The sequence below is a fragment of the Panthera uncia genome (assembly GCF_023721935.1).
Source record: "Panthera uncia isolate 11264 chromosome B3 unlocalized genomic scaffold, Puncia_PCG_1.0 HiC_scaffold_1, whole genome shotgun sequence".
Lineage (NCBI taxonomy): Eukaryota > Metazoa > Chordata > Mammalia > Carnivora > Felidae > Panthera > Panthera uncia.
The window spans coordinates 27,868,074-27,886,521 of NW_026057582.1; the positions used below are offsets into that span (position 1 = coordinate 27,868,074).

The following is an 18,448-nucleotide window of genomic DNA, read 5'->3' on the forward strand; positions in this document are numbered from 1 at the left end:
GAAGGAGGAACTTGATGTTGCTACACACGTCTCCTTTAACCTCACAGAACTTTTTCAGCAATTTCTGCTTTGAACCTTTCTGTGCACAAGTCTGGTAATGTCTGGAGACAAGTCAGGAGGAGAAAAGCCTAGGGCTAGCGCATCTCAGAAAATCCATGGGCCTGTTAAAATCACCGCTGGGCAGGTGACCTGATTTGGAGGCAGAGGTGTAAACTGTCATTATCTGTGAATATTTATTGAGCTCTAGCGGTGTAGCACCATAGCAGAAACTGCTTGAGAAGGTGACTCTGCAGCAAGAAACAGTTCCAGGGGCTCCTGGCTGGCTTAGTTGGTAGAGTACGCAACTCTCAATCTTAGGGTTGTAAGTTCCAGCCCCATGTTGGGTGTGGAGATTACTTAATAAAATCTTGAAAAAAAAAGAGAGAGAGAGAAACAATTCCAGTCTAAAGGATCCTAAGGCATTTCCTTGTGAGGAGCTTTTTTCTTCTGCATGGAACACGGACAGAAGGAAAGAACATGTACACAAATGGGGCAGGGGAAGAAGGCATTGGGAGGATAAAGAGAGACTGGGGATAGATACTTCTGGCCTGAAAAGATGAGATCAGATGAGTACTTGAACCTTTGTCTTTCTATAATGTCTTTGGCCTAAAGATTATTTATACTTTAGGAGAACCCCCCTCATTTTTCTCATATAATCATGAGTGAACCCTGAGAAATGACTCACAGCCAAAATAATGGGGTTTCTTTGATTATACTTCCTCATTTTCTCTGGCCATAGGCCACCCCTCCATATCCTCCTTCCTTATAAGGAACCTAGCTTCGACCCAGTCACTCCAACCTCTTAGTAATCTTTCTTTCATGTTGCAAACTAGACTCTCTTCCTCCTACTTTCGCTTATTTAAAAATTTAAAAATTTATTTTTATCTTTTAAAGTTTATTTACTTTTGAGAGAGAGAGAGAGAGCATGCAGGAGGGGCTGAGAGAGAGGGAGACAGAGAATCCCAAGCAGGCTCTATGCCATCAGCCCAGAGCCCAGCCCAGAGCCTAGCCCAGAGCCCAATGCGTAGCTTAAACTCACAAACCGTGGAGATTACGACGTGAGCTGAAATCAAGAGCCGGTCACTTAATCGACTGAGCCACCCAGGTGCCCCTTTCTTTTTTTTTTTTTAATTAAAAAATTTTTTTTTAAGTTTATTTAAGTGATTGCTACACCCAAACATGGGGCTCATGACCCGGAGATAAAGAGCTGCACACTCTTCCGGCTGAGACAGCCAGGTGCCCCTCTTCCTCCCACTCTCTAATTGCAAAATTGCTATTCTTTTAGTCTCTTGGTTCTTGCTGCTCCCGATCCAGGTATGGAAACTTTCTCTTGAGTGTCCTTACTGTATCCACAGAACCTGTGTGGGAATTACCCTTTCTCTTATCCTCAGTTGAGGACTGACTTAGCAGACTGCACGGTGACCAGCTTTTTTTTTGAAAGGGACAAAGACCACACAACCAAGTCCTTGCCCCCCCCCCGTCCCCCCTCCCCCCAGAGCTTCCATGGAGCCAAGCTCAGATTTCTGCATGAAGGAGGTGCTGCCATAATTAGCCCACCTTGCAGGTTTTGAGCATATCTTCTTTGAGCACATCCCCATAGCATAGGGCAGGCAGGAAATTAGGCTGAAGTTTAGATTTGTTGGCCATATTTTATGAATCCCAAATCTGCCATTACCTTCTGGCAAGTATACGATACACATAGATAAATGAGACAAGATATTTGAAAATAAGATCATCCTGGAAAGGTTACTATCATCATAGCATATCCAGTAGCTTGGAGAGGAAAACAGATATCACATACTCATAAAAGTTAATAATAACTAATGGCTACTGTGCACATACCATGTGCTCAGTGCTTCCTGAATTATGTAGATTATCTCATTTATTCCTCATGAAGATTTTGTTCTAATAGCTAGAAGGGGGAGAGAACCATTATATACTCAATAATAACATTAATAGGAATAATAATTATTATATAAGCCAGTTATATATGTCAGGACTTAAATTGAATATTTTCTCTCATTTAATCTTTTTTCTTACATTTATTTATTTATTTTGAGACAGAGAGAGAGAAAGCGCGGGGGGGGGGGTGGCCAAAGACAGAGGGAGAGAGAGAGAGAATCCCAAGCAGGCTCTGTGCTGCCAGCGCAGAGCCGGACCCTGGGCTCAATCTTACAACCGTGAGATCATGACCTGAGCCCAAATCAAGAGTCAGATGCTCAACTGACTGAGCCACCCAGATGCCCCTCTCTCATTTAATCTTTTATTTATTTATTTATTTATTTAATTTATTTAAAAATGTTTATTTTTGAGAGAGAGAATGAGAGAGGGAGAGAGAGGGGGAGCATGTGCACATGCAGGGGAGGGGCAGAGGGAGAGAGGGAGACACAGACTCTGAAGCAGGCTCTAGGCTCTGAGCTGTCAGCACAGATCCTGATGCGGCACTGGAACCCACGAATTATGAGATCATGACCAAGATCATGACCTGAGCAGAAGCTGGATGCTCAACCGACTGAGCCACTCAAGTAGCCCTCTCATTTAATCTTTAAATGAAACCCACAAGGAGGTGTTGTTATTATTTCCTAAAGTAGGCCACTTCTAAAGTGGCTCCAGTGATCCCCCTCTTGGTGTCTATATTCTTGTGTAATCCTCTCTCCTTCAGCATAGGCAGAACCTAATGTCTTTCTTCTCAGTAGTAGAATGTGTCAAAAGTGATGCGATATCAGTTCTGTGATTAGATTACAAGTGACTGACTTCTGTCTTGCCAGAAGTCTCTCTTTTGCTGGTCTGCCCTCTTGCTTGCTTACTCTGATGATGTAAGCTGCCATGTTTTGAGATGCCTTGTGGAGAGACCCTCATGGCAAGGCACTGAGGGAGGCCTCATTCAATAGCTCCTGAAGATCTAAGGCCTTAGTCTAAAGCCTGTGAGCTACTGAGTTCTATCAACGATGATGTGAATGAGCTGAGAACAGATCCATCCCGACTGAGCCTTGAGATGATTACAGCCTTGTAAGACCCAGAGCTGGTGGACTCAGCTAAGCTCCATCAGGATTTCTGACCCACAGAAACGGAGATAATAAATGTTGTTTTAAGTTACTAAGTTTTGGGGGTAATTTGTCACTAACACATCCCATTTCGTAGATGAAGAAAACTGGAGCTTGGGGATATAAATCAACTTTCCCAAAGTCACACAGCTAGTAAATGGCAGAGTCAGGATTTGAACACATTTAGATTCAAGAGTGATTTCAAGTCTACTTTCTTACGTAATTCCAGTGCTTGGCAAACTGTAGTTCTAGAAGGCATTCTACTCTCTGAAATCCTTGGAATGCAGCCATGTTTCCAGGAAACTCTTTGTGTGTAAAACAGAGATGGACAAAAGTTTAAATGGTGCTTGGTGCTTTGAGCAGCCCACTCCCTGCTGCGGAAGAATGGCTGGTCCACCCATAGATCTAGTGATAGTAACCAGGGGCTCTATTCAACAGCATAATGGCAGAGCTACGAGCTGCAGCCCATCCATTTTGCAAGCACTCAAGCTATCTTATCTATAAAATGCAAGGTGGGTAAAGGGGTAGTACACATTTTTCTTGAGGATGAAAATACATGCATTACATAATGAGGCCATCTGACGTGCTATTTAAAGATCATATGAGCCCTAGCATTAGAAAACAAATGGTTCTACCTGTAGGAACACCATTTTTCACTTTAAAAAAAAAACCCCCACACACACCTTTTTTTTTTTTTAAGCTTCTTCCCATCCATGGGAGACAGCTTTGAACTTTGAAACCACAGTGCTTTGTTCCAGCAGGGAAGGCAGCTTGGCACTTCTCTGTGTTGGAATCTCTGCAGTTTGAGATGGTGAAAACATCTTCTTCCAGACGGTTTCCCTTTCTTCATCCAGAGCTTTGTGCCAGTGATCACCTTTATAAAAGGTGGCTGCACGAATCTTGTCAGCTTTGCCCTGGTGCCAGAGCAGCAGGCTTTGAGCTCAGGGAGGCTTTCCAGGTGGCAGTGGAGCAAAGATCCCATAGGGTAAAGTTCTGGCATGGTTCTCCTTTCAACCAGTGACAGCCTACACTTTGTTGGTATAATTGTGTAACCTGGTATAAAGTCCACAGCCAGAGAGATGGGGGTAGGACTCTAAGCTGGCTCAGAACTCTGTGGCCTCTTGACTTTGTCTAGCTTTCCTTACTCTCTTCTCTGCTGGCCCTGCCCCCCACCCTCCCTATCCCAACCCCTCCTCTCTAATCCCTTCATCCCATCAGTCTCCATCTTCAGGGATCCCTGACTCAGGGAACTACCTCTTATCAAATATCTTGGCTTGCTTCCAATTGCTAGAAACAGGCAGCTCTGGCTCTTGTCTACTATCAGAATGATTTTCTTCCCCACCGGTTGTTTGTTTCGCTAATCCATTTGGAATTGTGTCTAGAATCCAGCGTTGGGGGAGGGGAATCCAAAAATAAACAAACAGAAAAGGAGCTTTCCCTAGTGACATTGCCCCCACCCCGGACTAAAATAGAAATGACAGGAAACCTGGATTCTGCTCCCTTGAAAAGTGATATGATGAAAAGAGAGCAGAAAGTAGCATCAGCATTCGCTGAAGCCCAAGGCCTTAGACATCAGGACATCGCCACAAGTCCTTCATTTGCTACTTAATCAGGATTTATAAAGGCTATTTTTGCCTTTAATATACCTGCTATCCTGGTCTTGCTCAAGTGCCTCTGAACAGATACTATCTGCACTACCTCCACAGCCAGCCACACAACACAAAGCTACAGACTCCCTGACTCCAGCGTTCTTGCTTTCTAAGATGGGGTCTTAAGAGTGGTGAAGACATAACACAGGAAAGAAAAGAGAGGCTGGATGAATTATGTGGTAAGGTTATGTGATAAGACTCATGCAAAATCAAAACGTGGGGCACAAGCAATAAACTTTCTAGTACTGTGTGGACTTTAATAACATAATAAATAGCTTTCTGTTGGATCAAAGAATGTTCCTTAAAATCTTCCTTCTTTAAGATTTTTTCTTTTCTTACTGGACTGCACATGTTTATTTTACTTTTTTTTTCTTAACTGATTTCCATAAGGAACAGGAGTGGTAAAATGTATATATGCATGTGTGAGTGAAAACATTTGTGAGTACTTTGTTCTCACAGAACGGAATGAATAGCTGACCTTTGTGGAAGTATTCCTTGTTTTGTGATAGTTATTTTGTTGAGTTCCTGGACTTAGATGGCAAGTCCTCTTAGTGAGGCTGGACTAATTCTATGTTCTCTATGGCACCAAATCACTATGGCTGTACAGGAGCCATTATTACCCCAAGTACCATAATAATGCCCATGCCCTCCTATGACGTTATTGTTTCCTATCTGCCAGGACATTAATTGCCTTCTAACTTGCTCTAAAATTGGTAGGTAGGGCATACTGCCAAGACTAGAGAGAAGAAAGCTGTTGGTAATATAATAAAAGGCTGTGTAAAGGATATGCTGATACCTCCTTCTCATTGGGGAATCTTCACATTTGCATGTTACTTCATTTGTTATGGATGTCAGCTCAGGCTTGCCTTATGTCTTGGCTTCCATCTTATCATGGTCAATGTCTGATCTTTCCTTTGACTGAATGATTCAGACATCTCCGAAGTTATTTTGACTTTTCCACTTTCCTTTACAGGCTTTTTATGAGTCATTGAATTGAAGGGGAGGTTATTTCTAAATTGGAAGGTGAGGATGAGGGAAGGGGGAGGAAAGTTCCGGAAAATAACTGGGAAAAGACACCTTATTGTTCTAGTTCCTGGAGGAATAATTTCTGCTTAGTTTGGTGATATGTAGTTTATTCAAAGTTGACTAAAAATATAAGCTAGAAATTAGACTTTTTTTTTTTTCCTGGATAACAGTGAAGTTTTAGACTACTTGTAGCTTGCTCTGCAAAGGACAGGGAGGTGAGTAGAAGAGATATGGGACAAAGAGTTGGCTGGAAGAAGAAAGGGGCAAAGCACAAAATTTCTGAAGTCCAGATTCTCAGTCTCACAGGAAGTTCCCAACCATAAGGTAATGCTTGTGAGGGGGTGCCTCCTTGACCTGTCCCAATCCATCTCTGGTTTGTTTCATGGTCCATGGGTTTGTGTATTATAGGTAGAGTTGTGAGAAAGGTATATTTAAATCTGACTTAGAAATTTAAAGAGTAATCAGGCAAACATTTTGTTATTTAGGAGCATGAAAAGTGGGTGGAAATTAAAAAGAAAAGCAAGATCTAAGGATGGATATATTTCTAGGAGCGCAAGAGTTTTTATAGCAACACCAGATTTCTCAAAAATGCGTACTGTGACTTGTACCCAAATGAATAAAAAATGCAATCATTTATTCTCGTGCATTGTGCTAATGTGAGAAAAGAACTGCAATTCATTCAACGGTCCTAATTTAGAATGCTAGGAAAAGACAAGCTTTCAAATATCTGACACACATCTAGTAGGGCTATTTATGAACTGCTGAACATAAAAATCAAATTGGGAGAAGGGGCGGGGAGGGACGGAATTCTCATTTCCAGAGCATCACACGGGTAAACGTGGCCCATTTCGTCCAAACTTGCTCATGGCTGCTTGGTCACTTGGCAGGAGCCAGGGGTGAGTCTGGAGAACTCTCAACATGCCACTTCAGTTTATTAACGACGTTGTAACTGCAACCAAAGTGGGCTGATTTCTGCTAAATAAATGGTTGTGCTTTGCCCTTTAGCATGAAGACTTCTGGAAAGAACTTCAAGGAAATAGGGTGCATTGAGACTTCAAGAAGAGGACATTTTTATCTGTGTAAGTGCTTTTCTCCCAAGGAGTTGGAAAACACTCCTTAAACACAACCTCTGATGTTGGTGTTTTGTAAGTACTACCCTCTAAACTATCAGTGATAAACTTCTCCTAATAGGGCGGGAACTGGAGAAAGGGATGAGTTTACAGAATGAACTCTACAACAAAGAGTTAACCCTTCCCCGGTAACCTCGATTGTGAACATCGGCCCCTTCCTTGCTTTTTACTGCGCAACCAAACTGTGCCCAAGTTTGAACCAACCCTGGAGCTACATACCTTGCCAATTGACTTAACAGACATTTTCGGTAGCCTATCATAACTTCGAACCGCCCTACCATCAACCAATTACAACTAAAGCTTGGTCCAGGACGCTGTGAGTCCGGGAGGGGGCTAATACCGGGTCCAGGAAAAGGGGCGGTGAGGAAGCTATGACAGACGGCTAAGTGAAACCAATCAGAGTAGAGAGCCGCCGCCCCACTATCCAATGGAGAGGTAAGAACTATGAAACGGGGTGGGCCTGTTGTCATGGGGGAGGTGGTGGCGCTTGATGGCTACTGGCGGCCGAGGTAAAGGCAGTGGCGCTGGAGTTGGTTGGGGGCAGCGGCAGGTGAGTGCCGGTAGCGCGGGCCTGAGGTCTGGGGGCCGTCGCGGGGCGGAAACTCCAGCTCGGAGCTCCGGAGGCGGAGGCCGGAGGAAGGGGGCCTGGACTGTGGGCCGGGTCGGGCCGGGGCCAGGGCGGCGGCGGCGGCGGCTGCGGCGAGTTCGCTCCGACTGGGCTGGTGGGAGAATGGCCCGGTTCCCGGCGGCGGAGTTCGCGTTGGCAACATAGGCTGGGGCCAGACCCAAGCGGTTCATGCCGGGAGGTCCCTTGGGACGTCCCGCTGCTTGGGCGCTGACCGGCGGCCGGTGTGTGAGCGGTAAGTTCCCGGAGGAGACGGGAGCGGACGGGGTCCCGGAGAGGGGGGATGACCCGGGGTGACCGGCAACAACCTGGTCCGAGGACCGGGTGACTCGGGGATACACACCCAGGACAGCTGGGGTGCGAGGGAAGAGAGCAGAGGAACCCGGGAAACCCAGGAGCGGCCCGAGCGGAGGGAGCTGGGGGGCCGGGAAACTGGGAGTGGCCCGGGTCCGAGGGAGAAGAGACACCGAGGGCGGCCGGGGTCCGGGGTGACAGTGAGCGGCCTGGGTCTGAGCGAGGGACGTCGAGGAAAGGCAGAGAGGGGGTTGGGGACTCTCCTGAGAAAGGCGGCTGTCCGAGGGTGGAGGACTCCGGGGGAGTCTAGGAGAAGCGGGTCTTAGGAGGGTGGGACCTGTGGAGACCTTGAACAGCTGGGGAGGAACAGGAGCTCCCTGCCCCCACCGCTTGTCTGGGATGGGAGACCCAAGACTGGACTGGGAGCTCCTGGGTCTGAGAATCCGCGGGGGACCATGGGACCTGGAGCAGTAGTTCGGATTTGAGACCGGGGTGAGGGGGTCTACCGGGGAGTGGAAGTTCTCTCAGTTGGAGAGTAGTCACGCAAAATGACACAGGGGTGGGCGGGGAGAAATAATTTCCTTGTAGGAAGCGCGAAGTAGATAGGGCGTAGATAGGACGCAGTAGGAGAAAGTTGCTCTGGAAGAGAGTGGTGGTCTTGTGGAAACTGGCCGTAACAGCAGATATGAGAAATTAACAGTGTAGTTATTAGTAGATTCTAAGGACTTCAGACATAGAAGAAACTTCGGCTTCATAATACTAAGGTGGAAGAGAAGAGCATCCTAAAAGCAGGGTTAAGTGACTTGCATTCTAGTGGCTTAGAAAAAAATTTTTGTTTTAGGATGACACCAATGATATTAGAAAATGAGGACATTGACAGGACGGGGAATTTGAAAGGAAAAAGGGGAGGTGAGGAGTAGCTGAAACTAAGGGAGTAGGAAGGACTGGGGACTTGATCAGAAAGAGGGGAGTCATGAAAGGATAGACATACGCTGGCCAAATTTAAAATAAATTCCACCACTTAGCTTGGATCATTTAACCTCTCTGTGCAAGTTTCCTAATCTGTATGATAGTGATAATAATAGAAATGGTCCCTATTTCATAGGGTTGTTTTTTCACGAGTTAATATTTGTAGAACTTTTAGAATAGTGACTGGCATCGAGTAAGCAGTGGGTACTTACTGACTAGATTATTAAATAGAGGATAAAGACCCGAGTTTTTTTTAATGCTGTGATTCTCAAACTTTAGCTTGCACCAGAATCACCTGGAGGGCTTGGTAAAATACAGACTGCTGGCCAGAGTTTCTGATTCAGTACATCTGGGGTGGGTCCTGAGAATTTGCATTTATCTCAGGTGATGGTCAGAGGATCCCACTTTAAAAGCCACTTCAATGAAAACAGTGATAATGTTTAAACTTCTTAAACTGTCTACCCTGCTAGAGACAAGTAGAGGCAGATTGCAAAAATGATCCAAATATAAGGGATATCCTCTATTAAGCCCTATGTTTCTCAAACTGTGGATTGTGATTTATTAGTAATTTATAAACTCAGTTTAGTGGGTCACCACCAGCATTGAAAATAAAATGAAATAGAACAGAATTGACTAGCATTGCATTTGGTGAAGAAAAATGTTGTTTTGGGAAAATTTTCTTGTGTGTGTACTAGGTCACAATGTAAAATCTGTTTCTTATAGTCAGAAGAGTTTGAAAAACTGTTTTGAGCCATGCAGTGCAGCAAAAGTAGCCCTTCAGTAGGGCGTTCTAGGGACTGAGTTTATTATTTATTTTTATTTTTCTGGTAATGCTGTCTCAGGTGGTCGTACATTCTATTTAATTTCTTTAGCCTCCAATTTGGTTTCTCCTATGTTTGCCTGATCACATACTGCGTTGTGCCTCTTTTTAGATATTGAGAATCTTTGGCATGAGGACTTAAGGAAATTTGAGTCAGAGAAATGAAATTGAGTGGTGTTTCACTTGTGCCCTCTTGTTTACCTTTCTTTTTATACCACGGTATGGTAACCCATTGTCTGTAAAAAACCTAAGTATGCACAGACATATTGGCAGTAAACAACTAACGCTGAAATGGACTGGTTTGAGAACAGTTCATGTATAGAAAATAAGTAAAAACCAAGTAAGACACATTTCAAAGAAGAAAAGCAAAGGAGTGTTTCCTTTTTAAAAGAGAGTGAAAGTAATATAAGGCTTCTCATGGCCTTACACTAATACAAAACATATAAAAGCATTTTTTTTTAAGTTTATTTTATTTTGAGAGAGAGAGATTGTACCCGTGAGCAGGGGATGGGGAGAGAGAGAATCCCAAGCAGACTCCCTGCTGTCAATGTGGAGCCCTATGGGACCCTGGGATTGATCATGACCGGAGCTTAACTGAGCCATCCAGGAGCCCCTAATATGAAAGCATTTTTAAGGGAATCAGATATACTTGTGTATTTTAGATTTCTAGGCTTTTGAAGAGAGAAGAAAGTGATAATAATTCACAGTAAAATGCACCTGGGATAGAGGCTTAACTACAAAGCAAATAGTTTATTAAGCAGGAGCCTTTGTTTTGATGATTTTCTCCCTTGAGAATGAACTGGATGTGGTACATGTTGTAAACTTAACTTGTTTGGGGACCTAAATACAATCTACAGTACCTTTTTACAGCTATATTAAGAATATGTGTATTTTCTGTGCTGTTCTTGGTTTCCTTTTTCTTCTGTAAAAACCTAGATGGTTTATATTTAGGAAGAGATGATTATATTAATTTTTGTGGCTACAGGAACAGAGAAAGAAGTATGGAAAACTTAGAGATTCTTGCAGCTCTCTTTAAAATCTTTAATCTAAGGGATTTATGTGGCCCTTTCATTAATGTTTTATGAAATTGTGAAGAAACTCTTGGTGTAGCTTTGCATTAGGATTTTTACATAATTTTTTCTCTCAAAAATAATTATTCTCAGATTTTTATATTTCATTAAAATTTTTATTTTTGTTTGGAAGACTACAAAACATATAATCATTATACTTTTGAACTGAAAAAAATAAGCAGTCTTTTCACAAAAGAAATTTACTGATTTTTGTAACAAAGGTTCCAAGGATGAAAGCTTTTGAATTCCTTGCATTGCATTAAACGGAGGATCCCTGCCACCACAGTGGTTGTTCTTTAAGTCATTGTGCAGTTGGTGGACACATTTGTATAGATCATTCAATTCTTTGCTAATTGATGGAGGAGTGTAAAACCTTAATAATTGAATGTGGGGGAAAAATATAAAAGTTCACTGTTCGTTAATTGTGAACATTGACCAATTTGATTACTTGCTTTTTAATAAATGGACTTTATTCAGTTGACTTATTATTCATCCATAATCTAATCACACTTACCTATGAATAGCTCTGATTGCTCAACTCATTTTATAGTGAGATTTGGTAATCTGTAGTTGAATGAATGGTGGTTTCTAAGTCCCAAAGAAACTGTGTTCCTGACTACAATTTGGTGAGACTTAATTTCACATATCAAAGAAAATTCAAGTAAATGACTTAGAAAAGAAGTTCAGTTAACACTAGTTAATTAAGTTTATTTTCTATATCAGTAGCATTTTATCCTCTTTTATAAATAGCTTCTGGTCTGCTCTCTCTGCTGCTGGCTTTCAACTACCCATATAATAAACCTTGATGGAAATGTTGGTGCCTGAGAATTTAGTAGTGTAAAGGTACAGAAACCTATGTCTGGTTTTCAGTTTGCTGAGAGAATTACTTTTATCAGAAAAGATCCCTTGGGAAAGTTATCACCTTAAAAAAAAAGGTGTTTTTTGTTTTTTTTTTTTAAGTTTATTATTTTTTTGAGAGAGAGGGAGAGCCAGCAGGGGAAGGGCAGAGAGAGAGAGGAAGACAGAATCCCAAGCAGTCTCCACACTGTCAGCCCAGAGCCCAGTGCGTGGCTCTAACTAACACACTGTGAGATGATGACCTGAGCTGAAAACCATGAGTTGGACACTTAACCGACTGAGCCACCCAGGCGCCCCTTGTTTATTTAGTAGAGTACTTGAAAACCTGCATTTTATTTTTAGCTTGCCAAAACATATCTATTATGTTTGATAGATTGTGATTTTCACAGAATGACTCTTGAATTCTGAATTCCAGTTTCTGAATTCTGATACATGTTTCCTTGATAGGGCTAGGGAGAAAGGAAATAATTGTACTCCTTAAATATTAAAAAATAAACTTGCTATCTAATTTTTTTTATCTTGACATGATGATAAATTATTTGCCAAGAAAATTTGTTTCAGTAATATAACCTATTGGGATTTTCATTATTAAAGTTACAAGTACTGTATAAAACCTTAGGATGTTTGTTCAGATCTGAGCCACAGGTTCTGATAAATAGGATGTCCTCATGATACTGCTTATATATTTTTGAGAATATAAAATACACACTTGGAAATCTTAGAGCAAAAGGAGGATTGAAACTAAGGGAGAACGAGGAGAACACTGACATGTGTTTAAGGAGGAGTCTGGAGGATCTGTAGGAAGTATGTCTAGAGTAGTGAGCCCCTCTTGGCAGTTTTCCTAGAGACATATGTAAAGGAGGATGAGCCTATTTGCAGCATTCTCCCATGGACATATTTTTTGTACTGTGCAGTTTCCACTGCCTGCTATAACTCTTCCTTTGTTATCTTCCACTCAGGAAAGCAGGTCAGAATGCAAGTGAATAGACTGAGAATTGCTAGTCCTAGAGGATGGGAGCCTGGGCAGTACCATGTGGATTTAGAAGGCTGGACACTTGTCTCTGCTTCTGCAACTCTTGGGAATAGGTCCTTAGCAGTCGTAACTAGGGCAAGTCATACCATTTGTCTTTCTCTGGTGGAGTCTGGGATTAAGCAGTAGGAAGAGACCCCCACCCATCTTAAATGGGTTAACCAAGGAGCTAGTGTGTTAATAATGTTCAGTGACTTCCCCTTCTCTCACCACCAAATCTTTATTTCTCCTCACTTGCTTGTTGATTCCTTACATTCTTCTAATCAGGTTCAAAGTCTTGAGTTCTCTGATTAGATAGCAAAATCTTAATTGTGGTAACTTGTTATACTAAGGTGCATATAGTTAATTAGGAAAATGATTGTTATCAGATTTTCTTTGAGTTATTTAGGGAGCGAGAGGGATTGAAAGCTGTAGAACACTATTTGGCTCCTGAATAAAGGGAAAGTCAGGGAAGCCAGCAACACTGAGAAAAGCAAAATTTGTAACTTACTTAAGATTGACCTTGGCTATCTTTGACCTTAGAGAAGTAAAAGTTAGTGATGCTTTGTCCTGGTCAATCGTGTACAAGTATACCTTCGGTGCTTTTTAGTTGTGTCATGTTGTGCTGCTTTGCATGATTTATGAAGGTTTATTTAAATATTTTTAAGATAACCAACTTTGTTATAAGGAATTTTTGCTCCCAGTATTCTTTAATCAATATAATTTTTTTTTTCAAAGAATCTTACAGAACCATAGAATACCCTGATGATGACAGAAGGATATTTGTAACTACTATATTATTAAATTGAAAAAGGCATTGTGTTCTGAGGAAGCATGGTAGAATGGACACAATCCAGGTTTTAGAATTATATGACCATGTTTTTGATTCCTGGCTCTATTATTTACTGATTTGTCATTTTATTGAACCTCCCTTAGCCTCGGTTTTGTCATCCATAAAATGGAGCTTATAATAGCTTCTTTACCAGCCTGATAATGAGAATTAAATGAAAATCATTTTGTTTAGTGCCTTGCCAATAGTGGGCAGTCAACACATGGTGATGTTAATTATTAATAATTATAACAGTACTAAGCCTATTGTTGACTTCTCTGTTTAGAAGGGCTAATATTCCAAATAGTGTGAGTATAAACAATTTGGCAGTTAGGAAAACCAGAATTTACTTAAAATTTTTACATGTACTTTAAACATTTACCATCTTAGTTTGTTTATGTGGTTGGTTTAGTTTGGTAGATTAGACTAAAACATGGGCAAATGAGGCTCATATTTTACTGTGTGGTCATGGGCTCTAGCATATTACCTGATCCTCTTCCAAATATGTATTGTTGTATGAATTTTTGTATGCTTTTGTTAGCAGTGGGAACCCTTAACCCTACTTCAAGAAAAACTATTAAACATTATAGATTGAATGGTTCTAAGTTAGTTTTAAATGCCAGTTAGAAGGAATTAGTTATCCTCCCCTACAGTTAATACAGTCTTCTTTACTATTTAAGTAGCTTCCTTTGTTAAGGATTTGGTCAAAGGTGAAAGAAAAATCTGTATCTGTAGAAAGCTGTTAAAAGCTATATTTCTTAAATTACCTCTGATGAAAGCAGGTGTGTAATTTCTATAACATTCATGATGTAATGGACTTTGCCTTAAGTTTAATTAGTGCACATAATTTTTTTAAATTTTATTAAATTTTTTTTTAAATGTTTATTCATTTTTGAGAGACAGAATATGAGTTGGGGAGAGGCAGAGAGAGAGGGAGACAGAATCTGCAGCAGGCTCCAAGATCTGAGCTGTCAGCACAGAGCCCTATGCAGAGCTCAGACTCACTAACGGTGAGATCATGACCTGAGCCGAAGTCAGACGCTTAACCAACTGAGCCACCCAGGCACTCCAGTTGTCTTATTTTTAGTCCCATCTGTGGAATAACTTGAATCTTTCTTTTAATTCAACTATATTTTTTGCCTTTAAGTCACAGTAAATTCTTAATTACTTCCACCCAGATTGGCAGTGTGAATAACTAATCCCTAAATTCTTTTGGGTTATGAAGTATAGCTATGGAACCTATTAGACACATTTTTCATTAGACTTGACTTGTATTTTATTTAAGCTAATATTTAAGTATTGGGTCTCCCTGGCATTGAATATCATTATTAGCAGTTCTCAATTTGTTACCTGCAACTCTTTGAGTTGGAGTGGATGTTTTCTACAGTTAATCCATTTTCTCATCAAATATTATCGTAGACAAAAGTAATAAGTTCTAAAAATATATGTATAGCTAAAACATATATATATTTAGAACTTATTACTTTCATACATGTATACATATTACATGTATTATACATTTATACATACACATATGTATAAATATTGAGATGAACTACATTTTTTATTTTGAAGGCTAGACTGAATTCATAGTAGTTTTGGTTGACATTTGCTCTGTCGGTGGATGTTGAATATATTCAGCTATTATCATATAGAGATCAGTTACTATTTTAACTTTTAAAAGGTTCATCCTTAAAAGCTCTCAGCCTACTTTTTCTACCTTTTACTTACCCAAATGTGCCATTTGAGAAACACTAGTATACTTCTGTTACCCCTAACATGGCAAATACATTCTTTTTTTTGTCTCTCTTTTTTTTGGACAGATATATTCAGACATAATCGACTACAAGGAAATTGCACATGTTTATACAGTTTGATGAGTTTTTACCTATTTATCCACCACAATCAAGATAAGGAACATTTGGGGCGCCTGGGTGGCTCAGTCAGTTAAGTGTCTGACGTTTGGGTTCTGCTCAGGTCATGATCTCATGGTTCGTGGGTTTGAGCCCTGCATTGGGCTCTGTGCTGAGTGCGGAGCCTGCTTGGGATTCTCTCTCTCTTTTTCTGCCCCTTCCCTGCTTGTGTGTGCGCACTCTCTCTCTCTCTCAAAATAAGTTAAAAAAAAAAAAAGATAAGGACAATACTTAACCACTCTAAAAGTTTCCTTGTGCCTCTTTGTAATCTATCTCTCCTTTTCTACCCACAGGGGTAGCCACTAATCTGCTGTCATCATAGATTAGCTTTCATTTTCTAGAATTTTATGCAAAGAGAATTGTATGGTGTGTGCTTTTTTGATAGGTCTGGCTTCTTTCACTCTACCTAATTTATTTGAGATTTATCCATGTTATTTTGTGCATCAAGAATTTATTCCTTTTTATTGCTGAGTAGTATTCCAATATATGGTTATATCACAATTTAAAAAATCTATTCTCTTGTGATATTGAATTGTTTCCAGTTTTGTCTTCAAATAATGCTGCTGTGAACATTCCTGTATAAGTTTTTGTATGAACGTGTGTTTTCATTTTTCTTTGATAATATATCTAGTAGTAGAATTGCTGGGTTATATGGTAACTCAGTTTTCTAAAGTAGCTATACCATTTTATATTTTTGCTGGCAGTGGGAAATGAATATTTCAGTTTCTTCATATCCTCACCAACACTTTTTTTACTTCTGTTTTTTATTATAGCCATCCTAGTAGATGTGAAGTGATAACTCACTGTGGTATTGTTTTCAATTTCCCTGATGGCTAATGATGAGAATTTTTTCATGGGTTTATTAGATATTTGTTTATCTTTGGAGAAATGTTTTTTAGGATCCCTTGACCATTTAAAAAATGGGGTTATTTGCCTTTTATTATTGAGTTTGAGTTGTAAAAAAATATACATTCTGGGTATAAGTCCTTATTAGATACGTGATTTGCAAATATTTTCTTTTTTGGGGGGAAGGTTGTTGTTGTTTTGTAACCTCTACACCCAACGTGGGGCTCTGACTCATGACCCCGAGATGAAGAGTTGCATGCCCTTCTGACTGAGCCAGCCAGGCACTCCTGTTACAAAAGTTTAATAAAATATTCTGTCTTGTTATTAATTCTTCCAAGTAGTAGTTTGTTGGCCTTTTGGTCTGCTGTGGCAGTTGGGGTCATGGTGCTGAGGGAAGCAGTTTAGATTTGCAAGAATGGGTTATAAATGAACCCACTGATTTAAATATATGGTTGTATGATTTCATTGTTATGCTACTTTATTTTTTTTAATGTTTATTTATTTTTGAGAGACAAAGAAGAGGACATGAGCAGGGGAGAGGCAGAGAGAGAGGGAGACACAGAACCCGAAGCAGGCTCCAGGCTCTGACCTGTCAGCACAGACCCTGACATGGGGCCCGAACTCACGAACCACAAGACCATGACCTGACTCAAGTCGGACACTCAACCGACTGAGCCATCCAGTCGCCCCCATCCTTATGTTACTTTATACTTGAACATTAAATGAAGTTCAGGTATCATTTTTCTGCTTACAGGGCAACCTTGTGTCTGTAGTTCTAGGCAAGCTTCCCTGCTGGACTTTTAATGGAAATTAGGGTCACATTTTTTAAACATGTTACTTAAAGGAACAATAGTTTCTATTATACCCCTTCTTTTTTCCTGACTCTCTCCCTGCCTTTCCCCTCTTTGACTCACCTACCCTAGTATCTTTTTATCTAAAGAAGACACTTCTTTTGGATTAAACATATAGCCTTTTTCTGAGGGATGATCAAATACTAAGGCCTTATTCTTTATGGAAATTCAAGGAAATGTTCTATAGTGATGTTTAAAAACATAGAGAAAAATTATAAGGATTTTAATTAGCCGAGGTAAATTCACAATCAAGAATTAACATCAATATCAAAGTTTTTTTTAATATCAAAGTTTTCTATGTAATCCTAGTTGAAAGTGAGAAATAGCATGCTATTTTCCTTTTCATTTAAAGTATAGTAAAAATATAGTTCTTTTACAACTTGTGCGATTTACTTAGCCTTTTGAGATACACTGATTCTTTTTTTTTGAGAGAGAGAGCGAGCAGGGAGAGGGGAGAGAGTGAGGAAAAGAGAATCCCAACCAGGCTCCGTACTGTCAGCACACAGCCCAATGCAGGGGCTCAAACCCAGGAACCTCCAGACAATGACCTGAGCCGAAATCAAGAGTCGGACGCTTAGCCGACCAACCCACCCAGGTTCCCTGAGATAAACCGATTCTTTGTTTTAAGAACATTTAACTCTAAATTGAGCTCTTTTTTCTGTGTTTTAATATGCATTAATTGTTTTCTTTTTGGAGATCTTAAAAGCAAAGTATAGTATACATCTTTTACATGGTATTTGAATTTTATGTGTTTCCTCTCTGTAGAGTTCTGAGGGCAGTACTTTGCCAAGTAAGAACTAATGTCCTGGGAAATTAGGTTGCTGGCTTGACTTCTTACTGTGCTTTTCTCATCTTTTTCATTGCTTTGTAAAAGAGCTGGGCTTACTTCTGTGGAAAATAACTAAATCACCTAATTATTTTCCTTAGCTCAAATTAAACATGATTGGTATACATTTGCATCATATTGAATTCTGTAACTTTTTCTTGTTATAGACTTGTTTAACATACCTTGAAGGTCTTTGACTTCATTTGATAAGTTGGCTATTTGTATACCCAAGTAATACTAATGGTGTGTTCCTTCAATGAATGTTCTTATTCTTCAGGTGTTTTCCCCCACCTCTAGTGGACCTAATCAGTGTAGGATATCACTTGTGCAAGAAAGCCCAGCTACTTGTGAAATATAATCAAAGTCTCTATGATATTGACCCTTCATTATTTTTTTAAATGATATTAACATTTATTATCTCTGTGTTTACCTTATGCAAGTTTTTACTATATACATAATTTTGGAACTTGCTTATTCTATTCTACTCTATATACAGAGAGAGTGTGTGCTTGAGTGGGGGTAAGGGGCAGAGGGAGGGAGGGAGGGAGGGAGGGAGGGAGGGAGAGAGAGAGAGAGAGAGAGAGAGAGAGAGAGAGAGAAAATCTTATGCAAGCTCTACACTCATCACAGAGCCCTATACAGGGCTTGAT

General features: G+C 40.4%; 1 protein-coding gene across 11 annotated transcripts in view; it reads left to right on the forward strand.

Annotated features, from left to right (window-relative positions):
• Positions 1-7,328: 7,328 nt before the first annotated feature.
• The window catches only part of NUMB (NUMB endocytic adaptor protein), a 200,987-nt gene continuing 189,867 nt past the window's right edge, over positions 7,329-18,448 (forward strand). For 5 of the 11 annotated variants that reach the window (XM_049611385.1, XM_049611389.1, XM_049611391.1 and 2 more), the window contains exon 1: positions 7,329-7,438. The gene's annotated coding sequence lies outside the window, so the exon portion shown is untranslated. The other 6 variants (XM_049611394.1, XM_049611393.1, XM_049611395.1 and 3 more) reach the window with 4 other exon arrangements.